Here is an 18140-nt window from a genome sequence, read left to right as displayed (position 1 = left end):
AAGATCTCATCGAATCCTGCAACAGTCCTAGGAAGCAGAAATTGTCTACATATCAATCAAGTAAACAGCCTCAACAAGGTTAAATGATTTCCTCCCCGTCACACAGTTCATCAGGGGTGGGGTGGAGATAGGTCTGTTTGACTTTAAATGTGTGTTCATTCTTCAGCCTCAGAAAATATTTAACCTTCCATTTAGTGAGTAAGAACAAAGGAGGCGTGTACATTTCTATTACCAGGACAGATTCATTCAGCTTTAGGACCTCCCTACAGAATGGAAAATGTAGGACAGGACTGTGTCATACAAGCGGCTCAGCAGCAAATACACTCAGGGTGCTGCCTGTAATTCCAGTTCATGGCTCTCACTCAATATAATATAGGGACATTTGTATACATGCAAATATAATACAATAAAGATAGTGCATGCATGGAGTCTCATGCCTTCCTTCTCAGTCTGCAGCAGGTCATTTGTGAAGCTCCCGGGAGCCCTGACCTAGGGCTTTGCTCCCTGAATAAAAGCAGCCTGAATGGTAAATGTGCTTGCCTTGAACCAGGGCGCACTGCAGTTTCCCTGCTGGATGGCAGTTCTTATTGGACCTGGTACAGTTCTTATTTCACAAATCAGAGCTTAAACCTTCACAAGAGGATATCGATTTGTGCTGTCAACACAGCAAGAATCCAGAGCTGGGAGCTGAGGGAGTCTGGCCCTTTTAATCAATATTTTCTTACTCATTAAAGCAGATGTCTGATTTAACTTTTGATTTTAAGCCAGACTCACAGACTGAGAATCAGTGTTCTGATGATGTAGTCTTTACTGGGCAACAAAATCTGCCCATTGCATCAACATCCCTGTCTCTCTCTCTCTCTCCTTTTCCTTCTTCCTCTCTTTACTCTTCTGTATCTTCTGTACTTGATGTTTAACCCAGGCCCAGCTGATACCTATTTTCTGCTAATTTTGCCTCAGAGAGATCCAAAGGGCAACCTTCAGCACACAGCCAAAGCTACCCGACCCCAGGATTCTATTGTTCCCGGGATGGATGCATCATCCCAAGAAATAATTTTGCCTTTATGGGCTGTTTAAATCATCTTATTCAGATGGAAACCTCTTAAGACTTAAAGATTTGAGCAGATAAAGAGCAGCGAAGATCAACAAACTTGTCAAAGGATAATTCATAAGAGTCATAGTCCAAATGCCTCCCTGGGAGTAATTTTAATCTAACATTCCTCTCAAACCTCCTGCTCATTTAGGCAGCGCTGCATGGTGCAGAGAACACAGGATTTACAGAAGTGCAGACCTCGTTTGGAACTCCAGGTCAGCCACTCACTAGCAGTAGAACTTAGGGTGAGTAATTGCACTATAGACTAATTTTCTTCATCTGTAAAACAGAGAAAATAACCACTGTCTCATGAGGTTGGTATGGAAATTGAGTTAGATAGAAATAAGTGCTTCTCAGGTTCGTTTCCCAGCCAATGCAGGAACTCATTTAAAATAAAACAATAAAAATAAAAAAGAGAAAGAAAGCGGTTTGTAATCACATAATTGCAGTTTCATAATCACTCATAATCTCATAACCAGTAGCCCATAGTAAATTCTCAATAAATGTTAGGCCTTTTCTTTGTTTTTCTCTCAATTTCATCTCTCTTTCACAGTACCCCCACTCAGTCTTTTGTTCTTCCTGTTTCTCCATTTTCTGCCCCCCTTGCTATTGATATACCTTAGGCTCTTCTTCTCACCATCCCCTATAATTGGACTTAAAACCATAGACTGTCAGCACCAGAAGAATCCAAAAGAATGTATACACTTTAAGATAAATAACATGCCCCAGATCACAGCTACCACAGGCAGCACTCAGCCCTCCTAACTCCCAGGGTCTCACATCCTAGTCTCTCTCTCTCTCTTTTGCAGTTTTAATTCTTGAAGGTGGTAGCTCTCACAGTTTTAGTACATTTCCCAGAGAATAACCCAAAGCACACCATTTGTCTCACTAATTCTAGAATAAAAATAATTAATACAGCTCTCATTTAGAAGTTTGATATGATGGTGGATTCATTTCAGTTAAGCTGTCTCAAATCCCACTTTTTTTTTTTTTTTTTTTGCGACTCTGAGCTATGGAGTATCTTTTCTCTCCCACTTAATGTCATTGGTGGACTGAAGCCAGTACATACTGGCTCATGAGAGCCAATTCTTAGCATCTCTTTCCAATTCTGCATTCAGTGATATCACATTGGTAACTTGAAATTGGCAGTGGTGGGAATATTTACATCATAGAAATTGGCAACCACTATAAATAGGCTTTAACCCCCCCCCCCCCCCCAGATAACCAGGAACCAGTTGTTGAACACTTACCAGCACACCAATGTGTAAGTTCTCCACACATTTGTTTGTTGATATACATATGCAGAGGGGCCGCAGGGAAAGAGAAAGAGATGGTTATTTCATGACTATAACACCCTTTTTCTAGGCAGTCATGTTTTGCTTTAAGAAATGTTTAAGTTTGCTTTTGCAATAATGATATCCTACAGAAGCCTATAAGCTTTGCCCTGTGTGCACAAGATAATGAATTTAGGCCTTTGGAAATCTGTCACCTGCGGGTCATGACAAAGGCTCTATTAACACTCGGTCATGTAAATTTGCTCTGCCTTGGCTCTTTAGAAGATGAAGGTGTCTGCTGGACCATGCATACACCTGCATCAGTTTTATCCGATTGATTTCAATGGAGAGTATAAGATTGTGAGGATTTTAGTCTTTAAGAATTTCTGTGAGTTGCTATTGGCATCATTGAGCATTTCATTGTTCATATCCACATCCAGTGAAGCTCATTTCCTCCAAATACAATATCTGCTAGTAGCCAAAAGGCTGTGCAGTGGGCTCTGAAGCCAGACAGCCTGGGATTGATCCCAGCTTACTAGGATTGTCCTACTTACTAGGACATTCCTCAACCTCCTTGTGCCTAGTTGTAAAATGGGGATAATAACAGTATCCACCTCCCCAAGTTGTTATAAGGATTAAATAATAATTAGTAATACATATCACGTGCTTAAAACAGTAGCTGTTGGCACACAACAGGCATTCAGTAAATGTTAACTGTTAAAAAAAGAGTGGAGATAGAAAGTTTATCACAAGGTTAGATATTCAAGCCCCAGATTTTAGCTGGGTAGGTGAGGATGAGGCTTGGAAAATCCCTTAAGGGAAAAGTTTGGAATATTGCTACTAGAAGTGTATGTCAGTTCTCCCAGCTGTCAGGGGCTCCCAGAAGCTCTGTGATGGGAGGTCCTCCTGTTCTCTCTTCTCTGCCACTGAACGATTCAGGGATCTTCCAAACCGCAGCAGTTGGAGATACAGCTGAGCCCCCTCTCCTTATCTGAGGCAGGAGTTCAAAATCTTAGTCCCCAGGGCAGACATGAAGGGTGATATTCATATGAAGACCCCACCGCAGGCTTTGGCAATAGTCTGATGATTCATGAATTAGGCACAATTCCTGGATGGGAGCCTCACCTCCACCTCATGATGGCCATCGCAGAACATAAAGGGGTAAGATTCACAGCAGTAAAGGAATTAACCTCTAGATAGTCCTCAGGCTATTCCTCAATATCCTAATTCTTCTCCTTATAAGTACATGAAGGATCGCATGTTCCCTTCTTGCTCCTTGTTAGGCAAGTTTATATGTCTTATTTTGGCCAATAAAATGTGAACAGTAGTGATATGTGTCTCCTTCAACCTTCAAGAGCCAATGAGGGATTTGCCTGCTTCCTTCTGCTGACCACAGTGACTGGAGACGTTTCATATAAGGTTTCATCAGTTTTTATCCCTGAGTGTGAATAACCTAAGAAGACCCCCAGATTACCCACAATAGACACACAGTATAAACAAGATAAACTTCACTGTTTTCGGCAACCAAGACCTTGGGGATTGTTTGTTCTCACACAAAGTCTATCCCATCCTGACTGATATAACCTTAATTCTACTCTAATTTATACCAAAAAAATCGATAAGATATTTGCAAACTTCTTCCCTTTATTATTGGTGACAGATTATTTATACCTCACAACAAATCTCAAAACAAAGAAGTTAAAAATCACTGATTTATAGAAACAAAGTTTATTTTTTATAAAATTCATTTTACAGTTTTTCTATAAATTTCATTTATTTAGCAAGTTAATTTATCTTCATTTTCTTTATTCTTTATTAAATAAAGTGATCCATGTAACCTTAAAATTTGGCTCCAGTTTGGCTGGCAGTGTCTGCAGGCACCTTGCTTGAACTTCTTCCCTTCTTGTTTCTGGCCTCCATATGGTGAGAAACATCTTGTCACTTACTACATGGCCACAATCTAACTAAACATCTTGCTCCAATCAAGGACCAATGCCAGAACCACTTTCCTTGAATCAAATGTGTTCAGCCCTCTAACATTCTCCCTCTCGGTCTCAATTATTCTGATTTAAGGACACCACATTTATGATTCATTCTCAGGAGAAGAGAGAGAGGCATCCTTAATCCCCACTGCTGGAGTTTGCCTTCCCAAACTCAGGTTAATAGCTTTGTCCATTTCTATAACTTACCTTGTCACCAGCACAGTGCACTCAAACACACATACATGTGCACACCACATATGCTCATAATACTAAGGAAAGTGATCTTACCTAATCAATATAATTTCAAACATTGAATCAACATATACATATATCTATAGGGGCTATCTTTAAATAGCATATCAGTTAAGAATATGAGCTTTGTGCAAATAAACACAGCTTTAAGTTTCGGCTCCAGAATGTTGTAGCTGGAGATTCAAAAGCCAATTATTTAATTTGCTAACATCTGCTTCCTCAAGTGTAGAATAAGAATAATAGCAGTACCTAGCTCGTAAGATTGATGTGAGATAATTCACATAATGTGAGAGAATCAATGTAAAGCACTTAGCACAGTGCCTGGAACATATGAAGTACCCCATAACTTTTAGCTAGTAGTGGCAGTGGTGGTGACGGCAGTGGTGGTGCTAGTGCTGGTGGTGGTGGTCATGATGGTAATCGTAGCAATATTATCTGAAATTGTCTTATTTCCCATTACCCTTACATTTCTATTGTAACTCCCATAGTTCTTCAGCTTTTTTCCTACTGAATGCCCTACAGAGTAATTTTTAAGTTCTTTAGAAATTCAAAACACTTTAGTAATTATCACCTATTCTGAAATATTACCGACGTTATCAGCAAGACATCGCCCATTCCCCAGTGCTTCAGAGCTATTCAAATTTGCTGATCTGACAGTGATGCCATTCTGACACCTTCAGTAAAAGGCTTCCCTTATTTCCTGCCAAACCACATCTACTTGCTTGAAACTCATCCAGATCAGTTTCAGTCCTGTTTTTGAAAACACGTATGTGCCCCCAGAGAATTCAAACACTTAGCAAGGTACTGAGCAATTGAACTTTGATGGCCTATTTTAGAAACAGAAAAGGGAAAGAAGAGGAGTCATAGAGAGGAAAAAAGAGAAAAGGGAGGTAAATTTAAGTGGCTCAGCTGGGTTTGGGGGAAAGAGGAATGTGCCTACTCATTACGTACTTCCCTGTGGAAGGAAGTCAAATGCTTTCGTTGAAAAGCACACAGAAAGCTTTCATGATTTAGTACACAGACAAACTCATAGATTAAGGCAAAGAAGGCCCCAATGTAAACAGATGCAATCAGATATTATGTATATCAGCTGTCATAAATCTAGCCTGATCTGGTTGCAAGAAGCAGGCAGTGTGACAACTTTTGGGGTCTTCCTGGCCTAAAAGCTCTAATTAGAAGAGCATGTCTGCTATTTGGTTCTCTTCCACTATTCTTTTGGGGAATTATTCTACTCTTCTTATTCTAATAGACAAGTCTTTGAACAAGGAGTTGGACTCAGCTTTCTCTTTGATGATTGGCTCATCCCCTAAGTATTTCTATCTCTGGCACAGAAACAAGGGCCCTAAAAAATAGCCCTCGGTCTTCCCTACTGTATCTGAAGAAATTATGGCAGGTCAAACATCCAAACCAAGCAGTTTTTTGAGGAAACATATATCTATTGGTCATTTGCCAAGTGCAGACACCCATGCTAGTCACTGTGGAAATACAATGCCTATAAAGTTCAGTCTCTGCCTTCCAAATGCTCGCAGTCCAGTCACTCAAGGGAAGAAAAATTCTCCACCCCATGCTACCAGGGTGGCCTCAGGATTTTACACTAGGCCCAGCCCATTCCAGCCCACACTGATTTGTATCTCCTTCTTAGGAACCAGAAAGGAATTTTCCAATTTCAATAGACATTAAGATAAAGGGAACAAGCCTAGTCATATCTTGCAGATAAACCAACCACTTCAATAAAATACTTTAAAAGAGGTGACTCCAGTAGCAAGCCACAGAATTCCAAGTTCAATAGCTCAAAACAGCAAAAACCATTTGCTGAGAGGAAATAATTGCCAATGACGGTGATCTGTTCTTTCATCAAAGTATCTTGTGCTTAGAAGAGAGAAGAGTTTACCCAAACTCCATCTGGGATCCAAGAAGGGCACAGAGAAGAAAGGTGCACTAAACCATAGAAGTCCCATTACCATGCTCCAGAAAGATCCCCAAATCCCCCTATGGGTTAAATAAGAGAAAAATGGACAGAAAATTTTGATTCCTTTACCTCAGAAGGCCCTTCAGATTAGAGAACATGAAAGAGTCACTTCTGAAAATTTGCCCAGTAATTCACCCTGATGGTAACCCATAACTCCCTAAGAAATATTTATATGTAATATACCTGTAACCATTTGAAACTGATTTCTATTATATCACTTTGGGCATCCTTCTGATGTACTAAGATAATCCCTAAAATTCTGATAAAACCCCAAACCTCCAGGAAAATCCACAGAAGGGGCCTGGAGGTGTATTCTGAACCAGTTGGATGTCTGTTGATCAATCATAACATTAGCTTAACTAATTAGAAAACTAATCAATAGTGACCAAACAAGAACATCATGATCTTTGGGTTTGCACTGACATTCTTCAGTATCACTAATAAAAGCTAACATTGTGTTAGTCTGTTCTCACACTGCTGTAAAGAGACTACCTGAGACTGGGTAATTCATAAAGGAAAGAGGTTTAATTGACTCACAGTTCTGAATGGCTTGGGGAGGCCTCAGGAAACTTACAATCATGGCAGCAGGCAAAAGGGAAGCAAGGACCTTCTTCACATGGCAGCAGGAGAGAGAAGCCAATGAAGGAGGAACTTGGCAAACACTTATAAAACCATCAGATCTCATGAGAACTCACTCACTATCATGAGAATAGCATGGGGGAAACTATTCTCCCATGATCTAATCACCTCCCACCAGCTTCTTCCCTCAACACCTGGGATTACAAGTCAAGATGAGATTTGGGTGGGGACATAAAGCTAAACCATATCAAACATTAATTGAATACTTACCATGTGTCAGAAGTAAATCGCGGTAAAGTGAAATTAAGTAACTTACAATCAGTCACACAGCTAGTAAGGTTGAACGGGGTTTAAACCTGGCTGGAAAGTGGGCCAAACAGGAAGACCTGGCTACAGAGTTTTCACATTAACTACATGCTCTAGTCTACACCATCCACAAACTAAATGACCTGCATCAGATGCCACCTTATGTTTCTATCAAGCATTTTCTTTTACTTTAAGAGAGTTCACTACCATCTAGTTAAGCATTAAAATCTTATTTATCACACCTGCAGTCAGGATATTTTTCCCTTTTAAATTTTTGTGAAGATATGGCAATAACACATAAGAATCTGACTTGCTTTTTCCGTTGTCTTAAAGACATGGCTCTCAACTATGTCTGCACATCAGAACCATTTGGGAGTGTTTTTAAAGATGAATGATGTCCAGAAAATTAACTCCGAGATTCTGATTAAATGACTCATGGGTGGATCCTAAGAATCAGTATCTTTAAAAATATTTTCCAGGGGAGTCTTAATGCATAGTTAGGATTAGGAACTGCTTCACATTACAGGATAGGAAACCCATGCTCCTCTGAAAAGGGAGGAATCTGGATTCCTTTGCAAGGCTGGCATAACAAAACACCACAGCCGGGTTGCTTAAACAACAGAAATTTGTTGTCTCACAGTTCTGGAAGTTGGAAGTCCAAGATTACAGTCTTGCTTCCTCTTCTCTTGGTCACTCTTCTATGCATGCACCTCCTATAAAAATACCAGTTTTATTGAATTAGAGCCCCACCTGAGCAGCCTCTTTTTAATTTAATCACCCCCCTTTTAAGATCCTTTCTCCAAATGCAATCACCTTCAGAAATGCAGGGAATTGAGACTTGGATACATTAATTTGGGAGGAGGGGGGAAATGCAGTCCATAACAAAAAGAATCATAAATTCTTTTTCCTTCCAGTATGATCTCTTCACCTCTTCTCCTTCCAGTTGATTCAACACCCTGCTGCCAGATGAATCTGCTCAGATTATATCATTCCTCTACTCTGAATTATCCACAATCCCCATTACATGAAAAATAATGTTCTAAATCCTTAGCCTGATCAAACAGGCTCTTAACTCTGTGACCCAAGTTCACCATTCGGCCTCACATTCATCTTCTGCCCTAGGTGACCTACCCCTCCTGCTGAACTGGTCCTCCTCAGGAAACTCATTTCTTCTTATTCTGGGATGCAAAGCAATCCAGTTCTGGCTAGGCCTACTCCTCAACTAATCATCGGGTGGCAGGGGGAGGGTTGACTACTCATTTTCTTTCTTTCTTTTTTGACTTTATTCAGGTATGATTGGCAGATAAAAATTGTATATATTTAAGGTAAACAATTGGTTGTTTTGATATATGCATACATGGTAAAACAATCACCATTATGAGCTAACTGGAATACTCATCACCGCATATTGATTGATTGTGGTAAGAAATGCTTAAGATCTATCCTTTAGCAAATTTCAGTACAATACCTTATTGTTAACTATAGTCACATTGCTGTATCTTAGGGCTCCAGAACTCATTCATAATCTTGTGTAACTGAAACTTTTACTCTTTGATAAACATCTCCCATTTCCCTTTCCCTTTCCCACATTTCTTTCTTTTACCAAGATCCTCTCCCTTGAAGAGATTTTGAATTTCCCCAAAATGTGACTGTAACAGTCACTTTTTCCTTTGGCTCAGGAATTCCTCCAGACTTTGACTCCTTTAGGTTCCCTTGAACACCTGCACTCATTGTCTCTCCTTTGCACGGAGCTCCCTCTTCCAATACAATACCTATATGGATTTGGAGGTCCAACCTCAGACTGCTAACTTCAGCTTTCAGCCATTCTCCCTTGGCTCAAAGCACAGCCATCTCAGGCCTGTCCCGAACACCCATCAGAGAAGGCTCTGTGTGGGCAAGGGTCTTAATCTGTTGTGTTCACTTAGGTGTCTCAAGAGCCTAGAACAGTGCCTAACACATTGTGGGCACACGGTAAATATTCCTTGAGTGAATGAATATATGAATGGGCACATCCATCAAGACCTGACTGAGGATGAGGAATCATTCCCACTTTGTAAAGTAAATTCACCTGTGTTGGGGGAAGGCCCTTATTTCCACTTAAAGCTGTCTATCACGTAATGGGTTATTTAACACAGTCATAATAACTAGAACCCTGATTAATACTACACAGCATTTGTATTACCCTTTGTACTTTTCAAAGCATTGTCCCATTTATTATCTCAGTCCATCCTCATAATGATCTCATTTCCCTATTACAGATAAAAAATGAGGCAGAAAGGTAGCAGGACTTGATAAAAGTCACAGAGCTTGTCGAGCACAGAGATGGGATCAGAGCTGGGGCCCCGTTTCCAGTCCTGGGCTCTCCTGGTGCTGCTACTGCTGGGCTGCCACCATGCCCTGTCAGACACCATGGGGCACACATCACCATCAACACTCACAAATCTGCTTACTGCATCTGAAGGGATTGTGCAGGATGTTGATGAGTTTCATTCAGGAAAGAAATATAAAGCTTAGGTAACAGGTGCTTTCATTCACTCTGTACATTTGGCGTATTCATGGGTTCCTACCAAATCAGGATAAGAGAAGAAAGCTATTATTATTTAAAATTATAACTTCCCCTTAAGGAGAAAAAGAAACAAATGAGGAGTGACTAGTCAACACCACTTGATGTACAAAGGTAGACCTGATGGTGAGTTGAGAAGAAGGCTAGCAAGAGCCCAGCTGTTGTGTCAGGAATCTGAAAGCAGCTTAGCTGGGTAGTTCTGGCTCAGGAAGTCTCACGAGGTTGCAGTCATCTGAAGGCCCAACTGGGGCTGAAGAATCTACTTCCAAGTTCACTCACATAGTTTCTGCCATGCCTCTGTTTCTCACTGGCCAGAAGCCTGAGTTCCCAGCCACATAGTCCTGTCCATGAGGCTGTTCACAACATGGCAACCAACCTTCCCCAGACTTAGAGATTCGAGACAGAGCATGAGGCAGGGACAGATGAGGGTGAGGTGCCTAGGAGAAAATGTAAGGTGACCCTTATGAGACCTCCTTCAGCTCAAGCCCTGAAAGAGTGCTCAGGACAATGCTGCAGTCCTTTCTATAGCCTCATTTTGGAAAGGATATACCATCTCTTCTACCACATGCTAATATGAGGTAAGTGCACAAGGGTGTGAATTCCAGGAGTGGGGGATTATTGGTGGTCATCCTGGATGCTGGCTACCACAGAAGTTTTTCAGCTTTCAGGCCACACACATGCAAGTTCTCGTGTAGATTGTGTTTCTTTCTAAAATCCCAACTGGATTCCATCAGACATATGTGGGTTACCAGGAATACAGCTAAAGGAGCTCTGTCTTTGCAACAGCATTATTAGTAAAATCCTTTTAACAAATGTCTGTGAGGCTAGCACTTCCTTAATTAATTGACGTAGGAAGCAAATGATGTCGCAGTATACCAAGGAATTAAGGGTTTGGAGTCAATCATCTGCATTTGAATCCTTCTTCTGCTGATTACTAGCCGTGGGACCTTGGGCAAGTCACTCACCTTCTCTGAACTTCACCTTTGTATCTAGAAAAATACTAGCTCCTAAGGAACTCATGAGGAATATGGCATAATTCATTCATCCCTTTAACAGGCACTTCCAAGTACCTGGCTCATCATCAGTGCTGAATTAAATGCTTATTAAATCCACATCTAAATCTAATCCGATTATCAAGGGTCTTCCTTAAATATTACAGGAGGATATTAGGAATTATAACTGAAAAGCTTTCACATACTTTGTAAAATGTTTTTCCTTATTCTATTATCTCCTTTTAGTCAAATTGCTTTATTATACTAGAATATTTCTTCATCTATAAGCTGTAAATAATTAACTATAAGTAAAATTAAATATGTGGCTCAATGAGGAAAAAACAAAGTGATGGGGGAGTGTGGAGGAAGGAGCAATTAAAACAGTGAATATTGCAGGACATTTTATTTTCTGCTGTTTCTTCTTCATTCTGTAAAGTTATGGTACTATGATTTGATCCATCTCCCAAGATTGTTGAGAATCAGAATGAATGTTTAAAGAGCAAATATTCCACTGTATCTGCCAGAGTGCCTGATACCATAATAGGAAAAAAAAACAGAACAATTGTTTGTTGATTTATGAAGCAAGACTTTTTAATGTTATTCTCTTTTCACCAAAACCAAAAGGGTCTAAAGATTCCTTTAAGCTCTGGCGTGTGGTCCTGCAGTGGTGACTAAACTATATCATCAAGAAACACCTTGCAGGCACGCACTTCCCAGCTCCACCTCCTCCAGTTCCAGTGTTTTCATGCTGGATTCCGGCAGTGGAAGAAAGCCACTAGGAAGAAACAGCTAAAGCAACAGAAACATGGGGAATGAAAACACTGTATTCTAAAGTCTGATATCAGATAGTCAAAAACAGAACAGCCATTATTGTCTACAATTAGAATACAGGCTCTGATAGGATTAAGAAACCCATTCAGTGTGCTCTGTGTGGACCAGCAGGAGTCAGGGATGACACAGAATGCTGGAAATGTGTGACTTACAGATTGAGGCTGGAAGGTGGGATAAAGGAGGATGAAGAAAGGAGGTCAATAACCTGGCAGAACCGCCAGGACTGATGACAAAGGCAGTGTGGGAGACCAGAATATGCCACCCCAAAATATGAAGGATTGTTGAGCTGACAGCAATTAAGAAGAAGCAGATACAGAAAAGCTTTCTGCCTTCCATTTGTGTAAAAGCAGGATAAAGATTTACAATCCCAAAAGGTATCCTGTGCACCCCTCCTCTACCAGGGAGAACAAAGGTTAACCATTGAAGACTACTTTGTACACATCATCTGGAGATGATACCAGAGGAATCTATATTAACAATCTTTACTAGCTAACTTTAACCTGCCTTCCCTCAAGATGCTGTCCCTAGAGATTCAAAGTCCTTTTCCTTTGTCTTGTCACTTGGCTAAAAATTTACTCTTCTTTGTTGAAGATGTTAAATTAACTGGAATTCAAAGCCACTTCTTTGAGAATTACTCATTCTCTGGGTGTCTCCCATCTATATATGAAATATACATGTTAATAAACTTCTGTTTATTTTTCTCTTGTTAATCTGCCTTTTGTCACAGGAGTCTGTTCCAACTAAGAACCTACAGGGGTTATTTTTCCCCTATAGCAGCCAGTGAGAAAGTCTCAAAGGAATGCACAAGAGACATTTTAAAATCAGTGATGTCTGATATTCAACTTTCATTTAATTCAACATCTTCAATAAAGATGGGTAAATTTTTAGAGAAATGACAAGACAAGGAAAAAGGACTTTAAGTTGTTCCCTACCCTGGGCTGTGTTTCTTTTCCATTATCCACAAACCCTAAAAAAAAAAAAAGGCCTACTATTCACAACAGATCTGTGTTGATTGTGCTTTCAGAAATTAAGGACAAAGGTTGGAAGGGGTAGCATCCAGGCAAGAGGTCGGTGAGTGCAGGATCCAGGAGCACAGACGATAGCAGGTAACCACGGACAGGAAGGCAACCCCGGAGACTGACAAGGAAATGGAAACTTGCCTCAGCAAACCTGCTATCCCAGGGAAGATACTGAGACACCCCGCATGGTACTTGGGATGGAGTTTATTTATAAATCACTTAAACCATTCTATCACAAGACCAGAGGATTTGAGAACATTTGACAACATATATTTGTATGTATGCATACATATATATGTACATGCATGCATGTATAATGCATATAGTTAAGAATATATGTGTGTATATGTAGACACTTAAAATAACTTGATAACTGCATGTGGTTAGGTGATATAATGTATATAAAATGCTTAGCTCAGTTCCTGGCATCCAGTGTTCTTCAGTAAGTATTACTTAAGCAGGAGGGTTAAAAAAAAAAAAAAGGAGCCTAACATCTGGTCCTAGATTTCCTTTCAGGAACAGGCAGTGCTTTTATTTAGAACAATGCAAAAAGGTGAAAGATGCAATCCTGAGAGCAGGAACTGTTGTCTGGAATGGCTTTTCCTTCCGACTCCCTCTCCAGGACATATGCCAATGTCTTGAAACATTTTTTGGTTGTTGAGACTGGGGGTGGGAGGACTGGTGTCTAGCAGGTTGAGGCCAAGGATGCTGCTCAACATCCTAGAATGCACAGGACAGCCTCCACAACAAAGCATGGTCAGGCCAATATGTCAATAGTGGTGAGGTGAGCCAAAGAGACAAAGCAACAAGTGTGATCGATAAAGTGTTCTGCATTACACAATAAACAGGAATTCATAAAAAGAGAAGAAAAGAGAGGTAAGGAAGAAAGATGGAAGAAATACGTCACCACTATTGACACATTGGCCTGACCATGCTTTGTTGTGGAGGCCATCCTGTGCGTTCTAGGATGTTTAACAGAATCCCTGGCCTCAACCTGCTAGACACCAGTACTCCCACACCCAGTTTCAACAACCAAAAAATGTCTCAAGACATTTGCATATGTCGTAGGGAGAGAGTGAGAGGAAAAGAAAAGGATGGCTAAATAAATAACATGACAAAAATGCTAGAGGAATTTTAAGAGCTAATAATGTCTAATATGCAGTCTGAGATTGTTTTCACAGATCTCAACAAAACCCCTCCCTTGTCTCCCCAAACCTTCAGTAAAAGCTGCCACATGCAAAGACCTCAAATGAATAGATTGTGCAGGTGGTGTGTGTGTGTGAGAGAGAGACAGAAAGAGACAGAGAGAGCGCGAAAGTAAGGAAGTCTCACATCTGGGTCAGAGAAAAAAGACAAGCATCAAACCCCCCCAAAAAAAGAACAGGAATCCTGCAGAGACAGAAAGCCAGAGACAAAAGTGCCTGAAATAATAAAAGCACCTAGGAATTAGAGGACTCTGAAGGATGGGAAAGGTTTTTCCAGGGCACTTGGAATGTGGCTTTGAACCACACTTTATGTAGATCATAAGGGACAAGGAGACTTAGCTTCCATAGAGATTCTACCTCTCATAATTATAAATTGTAATGTAAGTTCATTTTATACAGTCATTCTCAACTATTTTAGCTTTTGTATAAGGTCCAAGCTCAAAGAACCCTCCTGTATTTTTAAAAAGAAGTACTTTACCTGAGAGATCCCACTTGCACACAGTCATATGAATGAGTCCAGGGAAGGCCACCCAGAGAGGCAGAACTGGCTTCAAAGTGGGGCCAGAGCCCACCATAAGTCCCTCTAGGAATGTCACACATTATAATAGGATCAAGTATGATGAAAATACAGATGTGAAGTGCTTTAAACTGAGATGTTCCACTTAATAGGCAAAGAGATAAAGTAGTATTTCCTCTGTCACAATACTATAAATTCGAATATGGTCTGTGGAAGGAAAAGGTGATAAGTATTGTTGTGGGTCAAAAAAAGAATATATTGAAAAAGAAAAGTAAAAAAGCAGCATTCAGAAAGCTCAATTTGAAAACAACAGAACCTCTCCCAGGAATGACAAACACTAACTTGCGAGTAACAAGAAGCCTTAGCACCAAAGATCAGTTGGCTAACAACTAAGGGAGCACAATAAAACCTTGAAGTGCTCTGCCCTGAGAGTTGTTACCAATGTGTAATGGAATTTAGCAATAAAAAATAAAGAAAACAATAAGAGCTTTCTATTTTCTGCTAGTATGGAATTCCTGACAGCTCATCTAACCCTTTGGTGTCCAGATCTCAGAAGCCACTTAATGAAACAATGGTTGTCCAAGACCAGAAAAGCTATGCAATAATAGTTTCCCTGCAAACCATGAGTCAAAAGAAATAGATATAGCCTGACACTCAGCCTGTCCTCTAAAACGTTTTAAAAAACCAAAGTGAGGGCTAACCTCCTCCATACAGGCCATGTCAGCTATCTGGACAAGATCACAGAAGCATACACTGCTTGTCGAGTGAACTGAGCTCCAATCAACAGAGAAGCCTTCTTTGAGCTCCTGACAATTGAATTTAGCTTAACAATTATATCTGCAATTTGATCATACAACCTTTCCCTCTTAATGGCCAATAAAAGTGATGCTTCCCCTAAGACATGGAAATCTAACATGATTAAGGGGTGGAAAAGAAGAGAGTCTAACTTATTTGGTTCAACGAAACCCTCCCCTCAATGTTCACACCAGTTTTCCATCCCAGTCTCCATCAATCTTCTTTGTTGTGACTGCCTATTGATTAGATTGGCAATACACAGAGAACAGTGTGTGAGTCCTCTCTGAATTGATCCTCAAGGCAGTGGAGAGAGTGTCTCCAAAGAGTCCTCCTTCTGTGGGGTTAAGGCGGAATTCAGAGCAGTTATTTGTTTTTCCACTATTGAGTAACCATTTTACTATCTGTATGTATCCCATAACATCATGTCATTGTAAACCTTGAATATACACAATAAAATTTATTGTTTTTTTAAAAAAATACAAATTCAACTCTCACAGTGTGGAGGCCAGAGATCCCAAATCAAGGTGTCAGCAGGCTGCACTCCCTCTGAAGGCACTAGGGGAGAAGGCTTCCTTGTCTCCTCCACTGCCGCTGACTGCAAGCATTTCTTGGTTTGGGCTGCATAACTCCAATCTCCGCCAACATCTTCACATGGCTTTCTTCTCTATGTATCTAATCTCCTTCTGCCTTTCTCTTATAAAGGCACCTGTTATTGAATTTAACTCCCATTGGGATTATTCAGGATGATCTCACCTCAAGACTCTTAATTATATATGCAAAGACCATTTTTACAAATAAGGTCATATTCACGGGTTTCAGGGGTTAGGACATCTGGAGGTCACTCTACAATTCACTACGCTGGTATTACCTGAAGTTCTTTCGTTATATTTTTGCTTCCCCAGGCCATGATTAAATAGTGGAAAACAAACAAACAAACAAACAAACAAACAAGCCAGGCGTGGTGGCTGACAGCACTTTGGGAGGCTGAGGTGGGCAGATCATCTGAGGTCGGGAGTTCGAGACCAGCCCGACCAACATGGAGAAACCCCGTCTCTACTAAAAATACAAAATTAGCTAGGCGTGGTGCCACATGCCTGTAATCCCAGCTACTCAGGAAGGCTGAGGCAGGAGAATCACTTGAACCCAGGAGACGGAGGTTGCGGTGAGTCGAGATTATACCTCTGCACTCCAGCCTGGGCAACAAGAGCGAAACTCAGTCTCAAAAAATAAATAAATAAATAAATAAATAAATACCATCAGCAGACTTTTTCCCCCTCTTTTCTATTCTTCCCCGTAACAAGAATATGATAGTAGCTAACATTTCTTGTCCTCTTTCCATGTATAGGCCACACTATAAGCATTTTTATGTTTTCTACATAAGGATTAAATTTAATCTTCACAAAAATCCCATGAGGTAAGCGCCACCTTTATCCCCATTTTATAGATGAGAAAATATGCAGAGGAATGTTAAGAAAACTTGCCATGTGTCCCCCAGCTGATAAGCAAATTAAACCAGGATTTGAACCCAGGGAACTTGTACCTTTTTTGACAACTTTATTGAGATATAATTCATATACCATATAATTCAACCATTTTAAACATACAATTCTATGGCCTTAGTGTATGTATATATAAATATGTATTTTGTTTTGTTTTTTGAGAGAGAGTCTCACTCTGTCTCCCAGGCTGGAGTGCAGTGGCACAATCTCAGCTCACTGCAACCTCCGCCTCCTGGGTTCAAGCGATTCTCATGCCTCAGCCTCCCAAGTAGCTGGGATTACAGGCTTGAGCCACCATGCCTGGCTAATTTTTTTGTATTTTTAATAGAGATGGGGTTTCACCATGTTGGCCAGGCTGGTCTCGAACTCCTGACCTCAGGTGATCCGCCCACCTCGGCCTCCCAAAGTGCTGGGATTACAAGCATGAGCCACCGCGCCTGGCCTTGGCCTTAGTATATTCATAGAGTTTTGTAACCATCACTACAATCAGTTTGAGGATATTTTCATCACCCCAAAAAGAAAGACCTTATCCCTTAGCTGTCATCTCCCAATTCCCCATTCCTTAGGGCCCAGGAACTGCTAATCAACTTTCTGTCTCTATAGATTAGCCTATTCTGAACATTTAATATAAACAAAATCATATAATAAGGCCTTTTGTGACTGGCTTATTTCCCTTAGCATGAGGTTTCCAAGGATCATCCATGCTGCAGCATGCATCAGTACTTCATTCCCTTTCATGGCCAAATAGTATTCCATTATATGGATATACCACATTGTGTGTATCCATTCATCAGGAGATGAACATTTGGATTATTTCCACTTTTTGGCAGCCTGCACTTTTAACTTCTATGCTCCAGGTATTTCCCTAATCTCAAGTAATTCTCTCCCCAGAAAGATCCATCACCATGAGCCAAGAAGATAAAATTACTCTAGAGAAAAAGTTTCAGGGAGATATTTAACAACTCAGAGTTTTCATCTAGAATAATCGGGAAATAAGTTGTGAAGAATAATTCTCTTGTTTTGCAACCCTTCGTTATGTCTTCACAATCTCACCTGTACTTTTAACTCATCCTTGCACTTACCTGATTGTCATGAATGCCACAAACCTTTATTATTAAGGGAAAACTGTGTATCAGGAATTATGGGACACAGAGATCCTAACTGACTTTCTCAAGTTCCACAGCTCATCAGGAACTAGTCAAGGAATCCAAATCCCCTACCCTTAGGATCATTGCTTTTTCCTTTGCACCACAGGGTCTTCATT

The sequence above is a fragment of the Rhinopithecus bieti genome, unplaced genomic scaffold (genome assembly GCF_001698545.2).
Source record: "Rhinopithecus bieti isolate Rb0 unplaced genomic scaffold, ASM169854v2 scaffold_10351, whole genome shotgun sequence".
NCBI lineage: Eukaryota > Metazoa > Chordata > Mammalia > Primates > Cercopithecidae > Rhinopithecus > Rhinopithecus bieti.
Note: the sequence above shows the minus strand (reverse complement) of the source record.